Source organism: Trachemys scripta, chromosome 1 (assembly GCF_013100865.1).
Source record: "Trachemys scripta elegans isolate TJP31775 chromosome 1, CAS_Tse_1.0, whole genome shotgun sequence".
NCBI lineage: Eukaryota > Metazoa > Chordata > Testudines > Emydidae > Trachemys > Trachemys scripta.
In genome coordinates this window covers 211112062-211129884 of record NC_048298.1, presented here as the reverse complement: position 1 = coordinate 211129884, position 17823 = coordinate 211112062, and the positions used below count along the sequence as shown (strand labels likewise).

General features: G+C 43.5%; 1 protein-coding gene across 2 annotated transcripts in view; it reads left to right on the top strand.

The window, feature by feature from the left end:
• Nucleotides 1–7523: 7523 nt before the first annotated feature.
• The window catches only part of RAI2 (retinoic acid induced 2), a 63824-nt gene continuing 53524 nt past the window's right edge, over nucleotides 7524–17823 (top strand). The window contains exon 1 of one of the 2 annotated variants that reach the window (XM_034755968.1): nucleotides 7524–7737. The gene's annotated coding sequence lies outside the window, so the exon portion shown is untranslated. Of the gene's footprint in view, nucleotides 7738–8194; nucleotides 8302–17823 lie in introns of those variants that run through there. The other variant, XM_034755977.1, reaches the window with a different exon arrangement.

Here is a 17823-nt window from a genome sequence, read left to right as displayed (position 1 = left end):
GAGATTCTCTCCTCCTCATTGCTTCTTCATCTCGTTCAGATAGAGGCCTGCTGAATGAGTCTCAGACACAATCCTATCTTGTCAGATTTCCATCCTCCCAAAAAACTGACCTTTTAAAATGTTAATATGGAAGATAGGTGATGTGTATGAGTCTCTATTTGAGATTTTACAGCTGGCTGCATTGCAATAAGAATAGCAATCGACTGTCCATGTAAAGTTATGTGGGAGCTGGGGTGTGTGTGGAAACAATATTTTTTTGCAAATGATGCCCCATACTTCAAGCAGCTGTAGCCTAATAACTTTGCAAGTTAACTCCTTTTAGACCATCACAATTGCTGAAGGAGAAAATGTTGCCGCTTAACAGAGATTGGTAACGCTGTCTGATCCCTAGCCTAGTGCTGTCCTAAAGCCCCATCCTTTGCTCAAGTGAGTAACTGTTAGGTGACAGGGCCAGCATAAGGCATCAACCACACTGGCGACCATCTTGAAGTAAATATTTAGGGGATGCTCCATTCTGGGCACCCCATGCCTGCCATCTAATGGCTGGACAGTTTCAGGGGCCTTACTGCTTTAGGAGCACCCTCTGCACTGCAGGGCAGTGGCCTAGACCGTCAAAATACCTGGCAGTGGCTCTACACATAACTACTTACTTGACTTCAATTGTCTGCACTAGGACAACTCCCATGAGTAAGGTCACTCACATGGGGAAGAATGGGAGTGTCTCAAGATTGGACCCATAATGAAACATCAGTGCAGTCTGTTGGGGAGACAACATAGCAAACTTCTCCTGGTTTCGTGGAAAAAGAGCCTGAAAGTTTCCACTGCTCATTAAATGACTGATCCAAAACCTACTATAGTTAACAGGAAGACTTCCATTGACTTCAGTGGGCTTTGGAACAGGTCATACAAATCTGGGAATCCCTGGGTGTGATCCCATAGCCATTCCCCATGCTGAACTCCCACTGAAACCAGGGGGTATTCTGGGTGCCTTTGAGCCCGTTATAATAATAGGTGGGCTCAGATTGTGAGCTTTGCTTCTGCCTGACCTCAATTCAGTAGTGCATGCTACAAGAAAGCCAATAATTCTGGCTAAAGCATATTTTAAAAAAATGCTTAAAGCAACACTAATGCATTATTCATTACTTACTGGGGCAGGAAGAGCAGAGATAGACATTTGGGCCTTGGGTCTTTCCTGAGCAGTACAGTATACTGACTTGGCGTGCTTATGCATTATAATAGATTTTTCATTACTAAGATTATTTAAAAGACATCCCTATGATCAAAGGAAGAGAAAAGTGTATGAGTGTTGCTGGAGAACTACATTAAGTTCACCTTTGCTTTTTTTACTCTTATATTAGCTAGAGATGTTTCTGGTGCTACATCAGTTTTCTCTAGAGATAAAATATGTACTTTTCCCTTTTAGAATAGTAAATATTTGGGGAACTTATGGAGTGGTTAGTGCAAAATGCCATCTTCTCAGCAGCTAGCCCAATGCTCTAGGACTTGCTCCTGAAGGTGCCATAATGAGCAAGGATCTTACCACCTTTCAAACAAAATGCAAAATTCCCTTATTTAACTTTCCCAAAATAAAAAAAAAAATATGAGGGCGAGAGAAACTTAAGATACATAAAGAACTTGTAATAAATAAATGAAAACCCTCGTAAGCCACTCAAGTTCCATTGTGATAAACACAATGTAAAAACCTAGATAGAATACATTTATAATGATTGTTATAGTGAGACGGAATCTCAAAACAGTCAGAGATACCAGGTTCTTCCTGTATCAAAGGGGTAGCCGTGTTAGTTTGGATCTGTAAAAGCAGCAAAAGTCCTGTGGCACCTTATAGACTAACAGGCGTATAGGAGCATGAGCTTTCGTGGGTGAATCCGAAGAAGTGGGTATTCACCCACGAAAGCTATTGCTCCTATACGTCTGTTAGTCTATAAGGTGCCACAGGACTCTTTGCTGCTTTTACAGGTTCTTCCTGGTCCTCCAGAACACACATTTTGGATTTTTCCCAAATTGGAACCCTTTTGTTCTATGATACTTTATTATATCTCAGCAGTTATACGAGTTGTAGTGGCATAACACCCAAGCCTTGCCCATACCACAGAGGACATAATGTTAGACAATTTCCTCTGCTGTTGTTGGTCAAAAGAAACCTGAAACTCCACCAAGCCTGGTTAGCTGTATGGAGAAGGCCTGTTGGACCCAGGAATAGCATGAATGAATTTTAGTTACAGTTCCTCAAGGTAGGTTCTGCCTAATTTGTTTTGAGTCTGATACTTCGTGATTTTTAGCTCTGACTATACATTAGTTTGCACTTAGATGACTATCTTCTTTAAGATATTACCAATATCCACTGCTGATATGGCATGGAAGCCACTTATTCAGTTTGCTGAACAACAAAACAAAGAAGTAACCACACTGAGATGTAAAAAAGCAACAAGGGTATGTGGTATAGTTTTATCCACAACTTTGTTATAAACCTCCCTATATTTATCCTTTTATAATACAGATATACACACTCACAAACACACATGAATGCACCTGGTTTATTGGTGATTTTCTTCATAACCTTAGATAATGGCTGTAACTCAGGATATAACATGATTTCTATAAATAAGAGTTTTATTAAAAGAATAATAATTGGGAGGGGAAAGAGTTATTTGAAGTCCCTATTCTTGATATAATTGATATTTTCCTCTCTTTGATCCCAGAAACCAAGTCTGAAAAACTGACACCACAACTCTATATTACGGGTCTCAGTAACAGAATAGTTTTTAAAAATGTAAAATTCCGTCAGTAAACCAATAATACACTGTGACTTGAAGCACCACCCATTAATGTGATCTCTTTTTTTTAAAAAAGTTTAAAATAACTCAGTAATGTGAGCTAGGTTATAACTACATTAAGATGAACATTGCATGTCAAACATCACATGACATTATGGTAACATCACAAACCACTAAACAATGCCATTGTCATTTATTATTATGTTACTAAAACCTCTTGATATATTTAGCAAGTGGTAACACGAGAGGCTACATAAATCCATTGTTGAATTACAGTGATGAAATAAACCATGCAACTCAAATGGATTATGACCACACGAAAACTCGAATAATAATAATGTAGTGTTATAAACTCTTTTATTCATTACTCTTTTGTATAATATACAATGCCTTAAACAATTTTTAAAGATGCCTGAGTCTTCTTGCAGTCCATTCCTTATTGGTTCAAAAGCTGAAAATTACTTCTATCACTACAAATCTTGCATCTGTTCAGAATTTCTGTGTTATATGCTCTCACCCATTTACTGTGTTCTGGAGAGTTTAGAACAAATGATATGCACACATTGATACAATGAGCTGTGTGAGGTTTGTAATCCAGTGTTGATTATAATTCATGAATCCAATTTACAACTTCTAATCCATCTTGGATTGCTGCATTAAGAACAAAATGTGACAGCATTTATTTCAATACATATAGCATTGATGTGATCAAAGTGTGTCTATGCAATCAAGAGTAAAGCAAAGATGTGTGATCCAATTGGTGCTTTGTAATAGGAAATAATAGAACCTTGTTAGGATTACCACTAAAAATAATCCATAAAATGGCTATAGTACCTATATACAAAATAATCCTGACCACTTTAAAACAAGTACAGATTAAAGTTCTGATTCTGTGTTGGAATCCACTAGTGCACACCCTGTGTCCATGCAGTGAGTCCTGATACTTATTGGGGGCCCACTAGACAAATGCTGTCTTTTAATTTTGCCACCAAAAGATGTACAAATTCCCTAAAGATGCACAAGCAGTACTAGGGCTCCATTATGCTAACATTTATGCCTGTAAATCACAAAATTACTCTTGTATGTAAGTGTTTACAGATTCGGGCCCCTTAATTTGCATCCTTATTTTAGCTGCCCTAAGTATAGCAACCCAAGCAAATTGTTCCTAGCAGAAACAGGATTCTATTCTAGCAGTGTTTATGTTATTAAGATCAGTATTTTTAGGAAATACCATTGGGATAGATGGATGAGGTAGACATGCTGATGCACACCCATGGAGCTGTATAAATTAATAAATAATAATTGCTCTCTTACTAACACGGTGAAGTGCCTGAGGCAGTGCTATCTCACCTTCCTCAAGAGACATGCAGCAAAATGATATAATGCTTACCAACTTGTTTAGTGACATTGACCATGGCAGGACTATGAGAGCATCAGTGTGAGACATGAGAAGAGGGCAATCAGCCATCATTGACATGGGGATTTTTAATTGATTTTAAATTAAGGTCACTGTCCCCAGGCCACTGCTAGATTCGATTATTTCTGGCATATTTCTGCACATATATTTCTGATAGAAATATATGCGCAGCACCATCTTTACCGACTTGGGGGTCATGAGGATTTTTGTAGACATCTGTGACCCAGTAAACTTTCATAATGTGCAGTACACCTACAGCTAACATTGCTACTATCCCATTGACAATAGTTAACATCTTGTTTAACCATTCAATTTATTCTCTTTTAATATTAGGTTGTATTGTTACAGTTTGTAACATCACCACAAACTTCATTGCTTTCCATTCCAATTGTCTGAATAGAATATAACAATCTTCCATTACAAGGCAGGCTGTGTCCTTATGTATGTTACACTGTGAAATACAATGTAATGTCCTCTCCAATTGTCCATTGAATGGTTGTAATTTCTTCTAGGGGTCTCCTTTAAAGTCAAGTTCATAGTTTTAAAATATTTGGAGGAGGGAAGAAAAAAGAGACCGTCTCAAGCCTCTGTAATCTACCTAAGAACTATAGATGCTAGCTGTTATATTAACACCTTTTATATATTCCTTGATTCCACAGCCGTGGAATTTGCTGTGAAATCCACCCCTTGCCAAAGAATTGTGCTCCAGAATGTACGTATTATTTATTTTTAAAATCATGGTTCTCATACAGCCTTCGTGCCTGTAAAGAAAATCTTGGAACTATGAACTCAGTGTATGTTGATGAAATGTTGGCTATCTACGAGTGCTGACAATCCTGAAACAATAGCTTTCCCACTCATCTCAATGGGGCGTTGATTCTGAAATCTAAATATTACAGTTTAAATGAATATCTGTTCTATTGCTGGTCATTTTACTGAGAGCATCCAGGTACTGTTCCCATCCCATAGCCCTAAACTGTCTTCTCTGGAGCCAAAAGTCCCAACTGTCCTCTACTCATCTACAAGACCCTTCTACTTCCCCTCACAGCTTCTATAATCCAGTTATGCATTTCCAATATGTAATTTTGCATAATACTAAAAATTAAAAAGTTGAGGACAACACACAGTTAAATGCAATATCACATTAAATCACAGAGGCTCCTTCACTGAGTGTATTATTTATATTCATATTTAATTGACCAAAACCCACCATTTTAAAATTTAAATGAAGCTACTGTTCAACTCAGGTCCATCCGTGTGCTGTTGCATCCAGACACCACGTCACAGAATTTAGGTCAGCTTACTATAGTGTACACAAAGCCTTGACTGTGGTAGTTGGTGCCTTTGAAAAAAGTTAAGACAAAATGGGTAAAGCAAAGGAAAGATTAGAAAAGCTGAAGCGAAAGGAATTAGTTACATTTATTCATATGCTCAAGGAAATTAGGCTATACAATACTGAAAGGGTTTATGGTGTCTAGTATTTCTTTCCATATCAACAAGTTCACTCATACTTTATTTATAATGATCTCCATCTCAGTAGAATACTTTTCTCTGGTATGAGACATGATCAAGGAACTAGGATTTTCTCATCTAGGTTTGATAAATCTACCAGGTCTACTTGTTCATGGGTTCTCCATCTGGGGTTGGTGACCCCTCTGCCCTTCCTATATTGCTAACAGGGAAGGGGGTCTCCCCTACATCTACATAGTTGCAGTTTGGAAAAATCCAAGAACCTCAGGATACTTGGTAACAAGTCAATAGGTTTACTAGCAGGTAGGTTTGACCTAGATTCCTAAGGGGGAGTGGAGAAACATTTCAAACAAAACTGCACAAAGGACTAGAAGATAGTGCAGGAGTCTCCCCTATAGTCTATTTGGGAGATGGATCAGATGACCTAGTAAGTCTTTTCCCCCTCATTAGTTCCAATGATGCTGTGATAAAAGGGAGTGTGTCTCCTTTAGCATTTCTAAATCCATAATTTATTTGATCTGGGTCCAATCAAAGATTTTGAAATGACATCATAAACTACAACTCCAAATTTGGAATAGCTTGTTAGTATCACCTAAAACCCAGATGGAAATGCAATCATTTATATAATGTGCATTTAAAAGCATATATTATATAATATTAGACATGGATTTAGTTTAATGCTCAGAACCATCCAATAAGCTGCTAGTGCCACTAACAGCAATTTAAAGTATCTGAAAACACTTTAAAAATGGGGTTACAAGGTAACAGCTGGGCTGGGGGAAGTTCTGGGGAGGAGGAATGAGGGTATAGGACTTGCAGGGGCAAATGGGGGTGTAAAATAAAAACCACAGCAAGGAACCAAAGTAAAAAAAAAGTAGGAGAGGGTGCACTGTAGAAGCAGGGGAGCATGGTCAAATATGGGACAGAGGAAAAACAGAGGGAGCACAAAGTGGAGGGGTATAGGCCAAAACACTCCTGTTAGAAGGGGAGAGGTCCCATTGCCTCCGCCTTCTCTAGCTGTTTATGAGGTTGTCAGGATTGTATTGTAAACCTTAGGGTTAAAAATCCTATGACCCTTTACAAGGTGCACAGTGGGTTTATTTGGTTGCTGACTATGGGCCACCTCTTACAACAGGATCAGTGAGGGCAGCAGACCCCAACTGACGCCACTGGTGCACCGCGAAGAAGCCGGGGTCCCCCCATGCAGATCCAGTTGCAGAAGGGGGCCCTACACCTACATAGCAAGATCTAAAGAGACGCACCGATGGGGGTGCGGAGCAAGGGGTTGGGAACTGAGCGAACAGTAACGCCCCAGCTTCCGCATGGGATCCTGGTTTCGGTCTGTCCCCCCACCTCTCCAGCCCCCCCATTTGCTAGTTTCCCCAACACTCCTGTCTTTCCCCAGCACCCCAGTTTCCCCCACACCCGCTGATTATCGGCACCCCCCTTTCCCTCACGCCCTGTTCAGTCCGCCTACTCCCCGTTTTCCACCTGCTCCCATCACCCTCCGACTCCCGCCCCCTGCACACGGGGCCGCACTGGGGCCCTTCTCAGCTGCCCCCCGGGAGCAGAGGCTCTGCCCGCGCCCCAGCTGCAAGCGAAGAAGGAGCAGGGGCGGCAGGAGCCTCACTGCGGCTCGGGCGCATCCTCCTCCCCGCGTCAGGCATGCGCCGTGGCGGGCAAGCGAGCGATTTTGGAAGGGGAGGGAGACGTGACACTCCCCGGCATGTGCACCCGGGGGGCGGGGACACCTCCACCCACTGCCCCCAGCCTCGCGTGGGGAGGGGCGGGGGAGCGAGAGACGCGGCTCCCCAGCCAGCAGCAAGGACAGGGAGGGCGGGCAGCACCGCGGCACGTACAGTGGCTCGGCCACGCCAGTCGGGCGGCGGCGGCTGAGGCTGACAGCGACGCAGGATCCCCCCCCCGGCCCCCCTCAGTCGGGCCAGAGCAGGCGCAGCCTTCTCCGCCCCCCCGGTCCAGCGGCGGCGTGACACCGGCCGCGCTCCATGGAGCCCAGCTAGGGGCTTCTGCCCGCAGCCGCCGGGAGAGCCGGAGGTGAGTCGCGCCGCGGGGCGTACCAGAGGGCGCAGCCCCGTGGGGAGAGCGGTGGGTGCGCACTGTCCCTGCCTGCCTGCGCGGAGGAGGAGGAGGAGGAGGAGGAGGGGGGTGTTGCTGAAGGGTGACTCCCCCCTCCCCAGGATGTATCAGGCTAATAGCAGGAGGGGGGAGTCCGCACGGTCATTATTGGGAAGGTGACATCAGTGGTGGGAGGCAGGGTGCAGCCGGCTGACAGGTCGCTGGAGCCGCCTGGGGAGGAGAAAGCTGGCGGCTTGCAAAGCCAGCGGCGGGGCTGGACGGGCTGCCCCCTGCACGGGCAGCAGCCGGCACCGAGAGGCTGCTTTGCAGGGTTTGCCACAGACAAGGGGGAAAGAGGGGGTTGGCTATGCAACGGGGGGAGGGGGGATCGGAAAGCAAAGTGGGGTTTTTGGGGTGGTCGGGGGTGATTGGCGCAGCCGGGCGGTGCGAAGGGAACGGGATTGGTGCTGGAGGAAGGAGGCTGTTTGCGCTGCTGTTCGTGCTGATTTGCATCCATCGGAACAATGCTAAAACTGCCTTTTGGTAGGTGATGGGAGGGATTGTTTGTTGGGGGCATCCGTCTCCTCTTAGATTTGTGGCTGGGAGAATGAATTGCGGTTTTTTGTCTGCTCCCTGCGGCTCCAGTGAGCAGGGTTTGTTGTGAACTTGTATTTTCAAGGATTTTGTAAAATACCTCCCCGCACCCTAACTACGTGCGCGCTATAGCAGTCAGAATTGCCTCTGCGATATGCTCTTATGGAGCCTTATAATAAACATTCTGAGGTTCTGGGAAATGGTCAAACAGGGAAGATATGAAATCCCCAGGTATAAAGCAAACACACAGAGCATTGTGGTATTATTTATCTTGTCTTAGCTACATTTCTAGCCGCAACTCTTTTCAGTAATATTGGCTAACACAAACAAATCCTGCATCTGATGTGGCTTTTCGGGCTGAAAGAGTTGATTTCATATACATTTGTTGTAAACCATGACTGTTGTGTCACATCGCACTGAATGCGGTCTGAATGTTTAGTGAAATGAAATCCCACCACAGTTGCTGTTTAGGGTTAGAAATGTTGCCAAACAGCTGCTGCTTTGTGTTTCAATTGTAGAGGTCCCAGGAGTGGATTTTGGACACAGTAAGAGAGAGATGGTGTGTAAACATTGACGGAAGAAGGGGAAAAGCATATACATGTACACAGAGTGTCTCTTTATAAAACTTTTTAAAATAATTATTGGGGATCTGGAGTGGGGAGCTTTGCATGTGTGTGAGAGACACATAATTTAGATACGGTGGTCCGATTTTTACAATAAACAAACACTTCCCAGTTATCAGTGGTTCAAATACTTGCATCAGTGAAGTAAATGAAAGCTAGAGAGAAATAAAAAAAAATACTGTATATATTTAAAGGTTGACAGTAATGTGTTATGTAGATATTTTTCATAGTCAGTAGTGAAACACTTGGAAGATTTATGGTTCAAAAGTTGCATCACTTCCTTTTTCATTGTTCAGATTCATAGAGAAGGTTGCCAGAAAGATAAATTGTCACCTGTGTTCTTTGTTATATACAGTAGATAGAGTTAATTGTTTCTTCTGGACTAGGTAATTATGGGTTATGTGCCACTGGTGTCAGAGTAGTGAGTTTTGGATGCACATCATCTTGGATTTTTAAGAATATGTAAATATTTTACTAAAGAAGTTTTATATGAACCAAATGGTATTGTGCAGAGTCTGAGTATTCAGTGATGGAGATAAACAGATAACATCTTTTCTTAAAAGGCTGGTTTTGCTTGGTTCTTTTTGCAGTCATTTATATTAGTTTTCTCTGGGGTTATTCTCAGTCTGAATAATTTTTGTAGAAGGAAATCTTATTTAAAATACAAGAAAAATGCAGTGAGGTAAATTGTAATCTGTAATTTTAATTTTAATGTATTGGTTTGAGAGGAAAGATCATTTGGTTGCTGAAGAATTCCTGGATTCTTCTATATTAACACTTACTTGTTTAGATCACATTTTCTCTTTTTCATTGTCACCTCCTTAATGTATGTAGCTTATTCTCTAGGGAAATGATTTAAAATAAATTTGAAAATAACAATATATTTTTCCCTTTGGCAACTGGCAAGAACATGTTTAATTACTAAAATAATATAGAACGCCGGAGTATTCCCAGCATTACAATTATATATAGCAGTGGTTCAGTAACCGGGCCCCCCTTTTTTGTGTCTTTAATCATTTATGGCCCCAACCCCAACAGTACATATACTGTCACCCAGCTCTGAAGCCGAGCGGAGAGCAGTGGCTGCTGGCTGGGTGCCCAGCTCTACAGGCGGCATAGCACCAGCAGCAGCACTGAAGTAAGATCGCTTTTCACAGCAGACTTAGCACCCATTGCCACCCTTACTTCTGCGCTGCTGCCGCCACCCTGGGGGCTGGTAGCTGGAGCCCCACCGCCTCCAGGTGAGGGATGGGAGGAGGGGAGGAAGGAGAGATGGAGCCCGGGCTGCCTCCCAGTAAGGGATTGAGAGTGGTTGGGGGGGAGGAGGCGAGCCCGGGTGGCGGGGCTCTGGCTGTCAACTCTGTGGCGGCGGGGCTCTAGCTGTCCCTTTATCATCCCCACCTCCCAGGCATGCATGGCCCTTCTGCATGAGCTCCAGCCACGTGGGGTTGACAGCGCTCCTAAAAAAACAACCAACAAACAAAAGCACACAGCTCGCGCCTCACTTGCCACTTTCCCGTGCCTCCCTTGGAAGGTCTGCCCCATAGTTTGAGAACCGCTGATATATAGGAAATAAAATCAGAGTGTTTCCTTTTTCTTTTTATTTGATATGTGAATTTGGGGAGTTCTTCTACTCCGGGAAAGAGAGACATCAGTGGCACTGACTGCAGCTAGACACTATGGGCTGAATATATACCTGGGGATTGGGTCCAATAAGATGCAAATACCATGCAAATTTCCCCACAGACCTCTCTCAGTGCAGTTCATTAATTACTTCTAGCACTCTTGATAGTTTGTCCTTAGAGTCTCTGATCAATTTCGTGGTAGGTTTTTATGGTAAGAGCAAAGCTCCATTTGGGGCCTCATTGAAGGAGCCAAACCTTGCCTCCCCCAATGTAATCTGTTCCTTTATTTTAGTTTAGTTTAGTTTAGTTTATTTTAAATCTCCTTTCTCTGAAGCGTGAGAAATGGCCACAATGGGAGATGGAGTGGGCCAGGGCTCTGAGGTGGCATTAGGCATTCACTCTCTCAGGTGCTTGGCTGGCTGGTTCTTGCTTACAGACCATCATATGTGGGGTCAGGAAGGAATCTCCCCCGCCTCTAGCCACATTAGCAGTGACCTTAGGGTTTGTTTGTTTTGTGCCTTCCTCTGCAGCTTGAGATGCAGGTAGAGTGACCAGATATCCCAATTTTATAGGGACAGTCCCGATATTTGGGGCTTTTTCTTATATAGATGTCTATTACCCCCCTCCCCCATCCCGATTTTTCACACTTGCTGTCTGGTCACCCTAGAAGCAGGTCACTTGCCAGGATTATCTGGGCATATCTCACTTAATCATTTCCCTGCTATTGAGAGGGTGTCAGGCACTGGTGCACTTCGGTTCCTCCCGTTCTCAGCCTGTGGCACATAATAATCTAGTCTCCTCTAGGCTGTAATACTTTGGTCTAATTTTGGTTGTTGGGTTTAGTGTGCGGGTGCTGGGTGGGGTTGATGGCCTGTGATACACAGGAGGTCAGACTAGAGGATCTAGTGGTCCTTTCTGGCCTTGAACTCTGACTCTAAACCCATTTTTACCTTGTAATATGGCTGAAGTCAAATTTGAGCATGAGGTAAATGCTTGTAAATTAAGCTAGAGTGACATTTAGCTTCCATGTATGTATATAAAATTCTGAAACAGCGCCAGTAAAAAGATCTGTCTGAGTCTCAATGCATCAAGAACCTCCAGAACTATAATTTTTCCAGGGGTGCTGACTGCCTTCATTTGTGAGAACACAAATGATAAGCATTATAACTTGCATGGATTGCATTAAAAGCCGAGTCTCTAGGATAAAGTAATTGGAGCTGGTTAGATGAAGGCATAGAATCTGTGTTAAGAGGGTGGATCTGGACAGGTTGCAGCTTCAGGAGGCTGGAATCTTCAGTGAACAGCCATTTGAAACTCATGCTTGATTAGAGCCCAAAGTAATGTGGATTACAGTAGAAAAGGTGTGTCCCTATGTAATGAAGAAGATTGACCCTGTGTATCTGGGACACAGGAGATTTGAGTGCAATTTCTGGCTCTACCGCAAAATTCTTATGTGGCATTGGGCAAGTCACTTAATCAAAATAGATAAAACAGACAAAGGGTGAGGGAATTGTGGCACAGAAAGGTTATCAGCTCTTCAGGGCAGGGACTCTCACTCACTCTGTGTTTATAGACCTTGATCTTGTTTGGGGCTTCTAGGCATAACTGTAATGCACATCATAAATAGTAATGTAACAAAAAGGTGGTCAACAAATGGTACCTCGAGAGTTTCCTATGCTGTCATCTGTGTAAGTCAACAGAGAATGAAGGTGGAAGCAAGCAGCTCTCTTGGAATAACAGGCTTCTTACTTTAGCATGGAAAAGAGCCAGAGATAGGGGGGTTGTTGCGGCCTTCCTAGTCAAAGTAAAACAGAAGTCTTGCTGACAGAGTAATATTTTCACTTGGGTACCAGAAGAGCACAAAAGCTAGCTCTGGACTTAAAGACAGAAGGCTAAAGTGGCAGTTTGCTTCCCAAAAAATACAAATGATTGTAATTAGGCCCAGACCCTCTTAAGTGACACATGGGTTTATTTATTTCAGATGTTTCCAAGTCCCAGGGATGGGGCCAAATATGAGGCGTTTGATGTAGCCTGTAGTTTAACCCCAATTACTTCTACATAAATCACATGACTATTACAGGCACTAAGTACACATTTGTCACATGAGTGCTACCTATTAGAAAAAATGAAGATAACTTTAAAAAATGTTATTCTGGTAAAAAATCTTTGAAAAAATAAAGAACAAACAACACTACTAGACGTTAGCTTGCCTTAGCTGTGGAATGCATTGTACAGACAATGGAGCCACCTATCTGGCTCCAATAAGAGAATGAAAATGCAGTATCTAGTGTCCTATACAGTATTCTTTTGGAGAGCATTTAAAAAAAATTAAGAAAATCAAAATGCTATAGCTGTACTAACTCTTTGTGCTCACAAGTCTGTGTGCTTAGAGAACTGAAATGGTGGTTTTGTAGAGCCGTGAACAAGAGAGTGAGAGAAGCAAAATGGGAGCTGGCAAATATTCTTGTTACAAAACTGTGATGGATAAATGATTTACAGGGATGTTTGCTTTTTTTATTTGGGTGGAAGGACTGAGTTGACAATGTGTAGTGATAGCTCTGAATTGTTTTGTTTTGGGATTAGACTGCATTGGGTCACACCTTCCGATGCGACATCTCCAGAATAAAAATGCAGTAGAACGCTTCAAAACATCTCTCAGAAAACCAGCTATAACAGGTAGCAGTTCTGCAGAAAAGGACCTAGGGGTCACAGTGGATGAGAAGCTGGATATGAGTCAACAGTGTGCTCTTGTTGCCAAGAAGGCTACCGGCATTTTGGGCTGTATAAGTAGGGGCATTGCCGGCAGATCGAGGAACGTGATCGTTCCCCTTCATTTGACATTGGTGAGGCCTCATCTGGAGTACTGTATCCAGTTTTGGGCCCCACACTACAAGAAGGATGTGGAAAAATTGGAAAGAGTCCAGCGGAGGGCAACAAAAATGATTAGGGGTCTGGAGCACATGACTTAGGAGGAGAGGCTGAAGGAACTGGGATTGTTTAGTCTCCAGAAGAGAAGAATGAGGCGGGATTTGATAGCTGCTTTCAACTACCTGAAGGGGGATTCCAAAGAGGATGGAGCTCGGCTGTTCTCAGTGATGGCAGATGACAGAACAAGGAGCAATGGTCTCAAGTTGCAGTGGGGGAGGTTTAGGTTGGATATTAGGAAACACTATTTCACTAGGAGGGCGGTGAAGCACTGGAATGGGTTACCTAGGGAGGTGGTGGAATCTCCTTCCTTGGAGGTTTTTAAGGCCCGGCTTGACAAAGCCCTGGCTGGGATGATTTAGTTGGTGATGGTCTGCTTTGAGCAGGGGGTTGGACTAGATGACCTCCTGAGGTCCCTTCCAACCCTGATATTCTATGATTCTATGATTCTGTAGACTTGGTTTAAAAAAAAAAACTTTTTTTTTTTTTCCAGTCCTTATGCCGTTCCGCAATTGTTCCAAAAGCATCTAGGTTACAAAAAGGTGGAGGTAACTTTGGTACAAGATCCTAGGCACCTTCCTTCTTGGTGGTCATTAGCGTTTCTTAAATTTCCTTAGCAATTTCTGCAGCTTAGATTTTCAAATTGGTCCCCTTTTACAGGACACCTGAAAAGATGCGATATATCAGATGTGTGAAGAAACCACATCATCCACAGTATAATCTTGCTTAGTAATTTTGGGTTTCCTTCCATCTTCTATATATATGTGTGTGTGTGTGTGAGTGTGTGTACACACACCTTACTATCCTTACCGATCCCCACCATACCTTCATTGTCACGTAGGCAATGTTTTGTGTATCAGGTCTGCTAAACTGGAGAGTAATTTTGTAGTTCTAGTTGAACGATCTTACAGGACTGCATTATAAGATTACTAACTGTGTGTGTTTAAATAATAGCTCATGGATGTGAACAGGGAAGGTGAAGGCATGCTTTAATGTTGTCTTGTGTCTGGCTGGATCTCTTGGGGAGCCTTAGCAACAGTGCCACAAACATCAATACACTCTCTCTGTCACATATTGTTCTCTGGTTTTGTGTTCTATGAATACAAACCTCAGAGGCTGCTTCAGGAACAATTCTTTCAACACAGACTGTGGTTACTAATATGGTACAATTTTTGGAAAATTCTTCTGTCACACATCCAGTGGGAGGTTGAATGTCTTCAAGAGCTAACCCAAATCTCTCAGGCATTCCCCACCTCTACCACTTCCTTTCTCATTGCCCATTACAGTCTTCATGGCATAAACTGCCCATCAACTTTGTGAACCTAATCTCATTGACATTTCCACAATGAACCTCAGTTTCTTTAAATTAGTTGCTGAAGCATTTTCAGGGAGACTGGGCTAGAACTGCAACTACAGTTGGGAATGGTGAGTTAATTGCTGTTTTGGTTTAACAGGTAGGTTTTGATCCCCCCCCCCCCCCCCGGCATGTGTTGAGTTCTATGGACAAGTTTCAGGACTGGTCATGCCCATAGCTTTTCATTCAAGTTCTGATGGGAAACCAGCCTTCTACTGAGACATGTGACTGTGGGTTGCCCATCAGTTCTCTAATTACAACTTGGATTCTTATGTCTTTGAGCCTACTTTAGCATCTTTTGAAAATCTCACCTTGAACTGCTAAGGGAGTTAGGTGGTCAACTCTACCTATATTTCAGCAGGGCCGGCACAACCCATTAGGCGACCTAGGTGGTCACCTAGGGCACTAACATTTCGGGGGCGGCGACCATGGCGGCCGGACCTTCCACCGCCTCTGTCGGGGGTGGCATTTCAGGGGCGGGACCTTCCGCCGCCTAGAGTGGCAAAAAGCTGGCGACGCTCCTGTATTTCAGTGGCGGTTGGGTGCCTAACTCATTTAGGCACCTTTGAAAAATCCCAGCTTTAATCTCTGAATTCACTTATTGTAGGATAGTGGGAAGATCAATCTTGAGTCAAACATCAGAATTTACTTAGACTTTCAGTGTTTTTTCTGCTTCTATTGTGACATGATAACAAAGAGGTTAGATGAACACTGTGGCTAGGCGGACAATGGCTTTTACATGCTGTGGTAGACAGGGCATTCTTCTTCCTGGCAAACTTGGGTTATTTGCAGGAGTGCACTAGGCACGTCCTACATTCCTGTGAAAAATAATTCATTAATGGCAAGAAAATAATCAGTTTACTCTAAAAAGCCACTCCAACTGCTCTTTTTTAGCCTCTGAATCCTTAATGATAGTCATTGCTAATTTCTTGTTACTGTGTATTTCTAACTGTAGTATCCTTTTTCTCCTGAGTTTTAAAGAGAAGATGATCGTAGTAATTGCAGAGCATAGCTACTTATCACTATTCAGGGGAGGACTCTTCCTCTGTAGTTGAACAGACAAGTTGCTGGTCAGTTGGGTCTAGATTCACAAAAGGACTTAGGTGCCTAACTGCCATGATTTTAGGCACCTAACTCCCAGAATCAGGCCCTAGTGGTATTTATAAAATCCCTGCTCTGCTGTTGCCGCACAGTGTAGGTGCCTAAGCTCTCTTAGTGCCTAAGTTTTTGAAGTAAAGGTTCTCTAAGTGCCTATGTTTCTGCCTCTGTGCATGCACATTCATGCTCTGCCCCAGGTGTCCAGATGCCTGAGCCCCAGGGCAGTTCACGAACCAGGTGAAGATAGGTGTTCGTCTGCCTAACAAGCCTGCAGGGCCCGACCTGGTGAGTGGACTCAGAGCTCGCCTAGCAGATTGGGTCCTTATAGGTGAGCTTACACAAAGTGGGAGGGTGGGGAGTAAAGAGAAGGACTTCCTTCATGACTTCTAGCCTGGTGGTAAGGGTGTTCACCTGGGAGGTGGGAAACCCTTGGTTCAAGTCCTTCCTCTGCCTGAGAGGGAGAAGGGATTTGAATAGGGATCTGCTACTGCTCAGGTGAGTACCCTAACCACTGGGTAATGGGATATTCTGATGTGGGCGCCCTCAGTCTCTCCTGTTGAAGCTGTTCCACTGTGGGTAAATAATTTTAAAAAGTCATTGGAGTAGGGGAGTGGATCCTGGGTCTCCCACCTCTCTGGTAAGTTCTCCAACCACCAGGCTACCCAGTCATTCTCATGCCTGCTTTCTCTCTGGCCCAATGATTCTTTCATTACTTAGTCACAGTGGATGAGGGTTCACAGCTGAGTCACTGGCGGAGATAGGCACCTCCCTGCAGCCCAGATTTAGATGCCTAACTCTGTGAGAGGGGTGGGGTGTTGCATATACCCTCTCATTGGCATCTTCCATGGTCTAACTTAGGAGGCTCCTCACCTAGTGTGCCAGCTTTTGTGAATTTCAGTCTAAGGCACCTATCTCTCACTGTTCATTGTATAGGGAGCCTAGGCACCCAACTTAGGCTTTGTGAATTGCAGTGTGTTCCTGTGATATTTTTTTCCCCCTAGGTCCCTAAAAGTACCTAAGTATCTTAGTGAAGCTAGCCCTTGGTCCTTTAGCTTAAGCAGCAGTATCTCAAGTTCGAGATCCAGAAGTCCTGGATCATTGCCTGCGGACAGCCCCTCCAGGATTGTTGTAATACAAGCTACAGAGCTCTGGTGCCATATGCTATGTATATGAAGCACTGCTTCATAAACAGACAGCCCCATTTTGTGTTATCTTAAGTTACTGAAGGATCTAAATGGTGTTAATGCATAGCCCCATCAAAAAGCACAATGCTGTTGTCTAATCTAAAGGTGAGAGAGGTGTGTGGATAACTGTAGCTGTGACTATTATGTGGCCTTCTGGCTCTTTATCCCTCTGTAATGGTTATGTTAGTATGGGTGACACCTGCTCTGGCTTCCAGTTAGTTTCCAGGTGTCAGTTTTGTAGTATAAAACCTTAAATGGTGGGACTTGGTGCTTCAGGGACTACCTTTCTCTAGGTGAGATGCCCCTGTACTTCCAATCAGTTGAGGTGCTAAAGCTAGCACCCTCCTACTTTAAAAGGGACAGGGCATTTCCATTAGGGCTCTTCAGTTCTGAACTCACTGCTCCCTTTGGTGTGATTTGTTTCCCTTCAGGGGATACAGTAAGGCTTAATTTTTTCCCCTCTTGGGCTCTTGTTGAAAGGATACGTTAAAGGTTATGACGTAGTTAGACGTGGGGGGTGTTTTCACATTGGACAACATATTTTTAGTCAGGACAGTATGTTGTGTTTTTGGATTCCTTTAGTCGTTATGTGCAATTTGATTTGTGAAAACTCTCCATTTGAGATAGGCACTTTAAAGGAGTCTAAATATATAGATAATGAT